This window comes from Chiloscyllium plagiosum, chromosome 31 (assembly GCF_004010195.1).
Source record: "Chiloscyllium plagiosum isolate BGI_BamShark_2017 chromosome 31, ASM401019v2, whole genome shotgun sequence".
Taxonomy (NCBI): domain Eukaryota; kingdom Metazoa; phylum Chordata; class Chondrichthyes; order Orectolobiformes; family Hemiscylliidae; genus Chiloscyllium; species Chiloscyllium plagiosum.
In genome coordinates this window covers 5,603,183-5,606,654 of record NC_057740.1, presented here as the reverse complement: position 1 = coordinate 5,606,654, position 3,472 = coordinate 5,603,183, and the positions used below count along the sequence as shown (strand labels likewise).

At 42.1% G+C, this 3,472-nt stretch overlaps 1 long non-coding RNA gene across 1 annotated transcript; it reads left to right on the top strand.

Annotated features, from left to right (window-relative positions):
• The first annotated feature begins 2,288 nt into the window (after positions 1–2,288).
• LOC122565179 lies at positions 2,289–2,827 on the top strand. Its single transcript, XR_006316104.1, has 2 exons — positions 2,289–2,478; positions 2,597–2,827. It is a non-coding gene; the product is annotated as an uncharacterized LOC122565179 (long non-coding RNA).
• The last annotated feature ends 645 nt before the right edge of the window (positions 2,828–3,472 follow it).

Genomic DNA, 3,472 nt, shown 5'->3' with positions numbered 1-3,472 from the left:
ACCTGTTTCAGAGGTGTGTAATAACATCTCTGAATGGGTAGATTAGAAAACAGATTTTTAGAACTGTTTTAGGACTTGTGCATTTACATAATTTTTATGAATAAAGTATATTTTTGTAATTAAAAAAACAGGCCAATAAATAGCCAGTCATTGAGCAGTACAGCTGGAGGGCTTCTCATGGTAGATGAAGAAGAGAGCTGGCAATTCTGGGCTAAAGTTGAATTTGTGGGCTCACTAACAGCACAGATGTTTTCACCTTTTTCCTGCATCCCCCACCCCCCAGTATTACAACACTACTCAATGCACCAAGGTTGGTCCTTGGCTTGATGGTAATAATAGTGATGGATATTGTCAAACCATGCGATTACAGATTGTAGTGGTACACTGATGATGGCCTGCTGCACCTCATAGATGCCCAGTTTTGAGCTGCTAGATTTGTTCAGAATCTGTTCCATTTAATCTGTGGTATCACCCAATAGAACTTAAGTATATCTCATTCTAGCCTGTTCCACTGAATTATTTGGCACTGTCATTTAATTTGATTTTTTACTTCATTAAATGTCTGTTTCACACAATCAAATTAGTTGGATGACTTTTTATGTAGTTAAATTGAGAAGTCTGTGATCCTGAGAATCATGTCACTGCCACTGAATGAGAAGCTTTGGATTCAAATTCCTTCCCAGGAAGATATGTTATGGTAAAATGAATTGAGTATCAACTTACATATCCACCCAACGCAGTAAGAGCAGGAAAGATTCCAGGTCAGCCATGTAAGCAGGAACACTGAAGTCTTTCCCTTCACTATCAATAGCTCCACATTACAACATGCATGTAAAAATGCATTTTGCTGCAGAAACTCTTAAGTGAATACACTACCAGAGGTAAAATAATATTTCAGTGCAGTACTACATTGTCGATTGAGACATAAAATTGAGATAATGATTGACTAATTGGAAGAAGCAAAGGCAGTTCTCTTGATGCTCTGACCAACAAAGATTGCTTCCTCAACTTTGCCGGAAATTAACTACCATTCACCTGCTTGTTCTTGATGGGACCTTGCTATGCAACCTGCCAATCTTTACACTAGGCAGACTATATCCTGAATGCAGAAAAGGTAATGGAAATGTGATCCTGCATGTAAAAAGGGTGCCTGGAGGGTAGGAAAATGCATCAATCATGTCAAAAATCAAATTTCCTTTTAGAACCAACCTCAAAACATATTTTTCTATAATTATTCTATAGTAATTATTATATTTTAAGTGGTCTTATTTTTGTAGTTGAACCAAGCAATTTTAAAACACAGGTCTGAGAAAATAGCATCAAAATGGACAATCAGTTCAACTGTTTATGTTGAGGCTGATTAAAGTATATTAGCAAAGACAAAAGGAACATTTCCATGAGTTTATTCTGAGATAATGCTGAGATTTTTTTAATCGAATTTTTCATAATCTGAACGATCAATAGTACTTTGACAGTGCAGCATTCACTCAGTGTTGTAAGCTGCCTAGTTGTGTACGAATTGTAGGTCAAACACATGACCTTCTGACTCCGAGGCGATTGTTATCTTTATGATAATGCTGACAATTTCGTGATGGAATAATGCATTGTTGGCAGTACACGAAAGGCCCTCAGTATGCAGGGGAGAGAAGAAGTGACTGCATTTCAAAAGTAATTAATTGGCTGAAAAATTCTTTAGGATATCAAGATATGAAATACGTATTCTAAAACTTCAGCTCTTCCTTCAAAAATATCTAAAGCCACTGCTGAAAAAAAGTCTGAATTTTATATTTAAACGAATAACTGCTGGAATTCTATGCATTGACCGATCATGAACCTGACACATTCTACATAGTCTTTCCCCAGATGCTGCTACTTGGTCTTTCCAACATTTTTGTTCATTAACGTAGCTATTAAATCAGTTAAGGTATTTTAATTGTACAATAGTTTTCAGTTGTGCAGCCTTACAAGTTGAGCTGGTTGAGCTGGTCGGTGGCAATATAATTGCAACCTGCCCTTTAAAGTCTCATTTGCGGAACTAGATTGCACTGATCAGACACCCCAACAACTGCTAGCATCAAACACTAACAGCTGACATAGGCGCAAATGAATATCGTTCTTCAAACCCTAAAGAAAGAGCACATAAAGAAAAAAAAAGGTGCAGAGGAAGGTATAATAAACATCAAGGGAGGGGTACTTAGGAAGTGCTTTTTTTCGAAGGCGGTGAATCGGCCGGGTGATCTTTTGTTTAGTCGCTGCCGGCAATAGGTCGGGCGGGTGACCTTTTTAGTTCTTCTCTGGAAACCGAAGAGCCGGCTGGCGGAAGCGGAGTTGCTGGGTTGGGCCCTATTCCAGGAAGGTAGCTGATAACCTGCAGGACGGCTTGATCTCTGCACTGGGACGGGCTGCAGAATGCATTGGTCGGAGCAGCGAATGGCCGCACTCGATCTCAGCGGTAGTAACAGGAATCACTGCTCCGGGGTAGGATCTTGTTATTTCCGGGCGGGGTCGCTTTGATCTTTAGGAAGTTTGTGGACGAACAAGAAAGAAATGGATTTATAATATAAATAGTTTCTTACGGTTTTTTTTCCCCGTGCAGGTTTCCAGGCCGGTGCTGTGTCCAGGGAAAAGGTTGGAAGCCCTTTCGCAGCCGAGGAGCCCAACAACAACTCCCATTAACTGGGCCTAGCCCGATGGCGCCGCCACTGTCCGGAGGCCTGCAATTACAACGTGTCAGGCAGCTGTTGACATAGGGGTTGAGGATTTTCACTGTGTCCTCGCCATGCCGCGATCTTTCCCCATTAAAGCAAATGTGGTAAACAGAAAAAAAGGTTCCTGCTGTGAATTAATATTGGTGCAAGAATGGAATGACCGGCAAAGCAAGTATGCCACTTGCTTGGGACTGTTAGCAGAGCAGGCAAGGAAAGAATTGGAGATTAGGTAGAAAGTGCAGGTATTAATGTTATGCACAATAAACAGCAAGCCAAAAGGTACCAGTGGTGCACATTCATGTGGAGAGATTAGGTGGCCAGGGGACAGATGAGAATAATGCAGGTAATCTTTGGTTTTCACAAGACTAGAGGTTTGCCTTGGAACCCTCCAACTACATGGCATCAACATTGATTTCACCAGTTTCCTCATCTCCCCTCCCCAACCTCATCCCAGATCCAACCTTCCAGCTCAGCACACCATCTTGAACTGTCCTACTTATCCATCTTCCGTCCCACGTATCTGGTCCACCCTCCCCTCCAACCTATCACAGTCACCTCCACCTGCATCTATCTATCCCCTTCCCAGCTACCAGGCCCACCCCCTCCCCACCCTCCTATTTATCTCTCAGCCCCACCCTCCTATTTACCTCTCAGCCCCTTTGCACTCCCCCCTCCCACCTTCATGATGAAGGGCTTATGGCCAAATGTCGATTCTCGAGCTCCTCAGATGTTGTCTGATGTTTCCAGCGCCATGCTTTTTGACT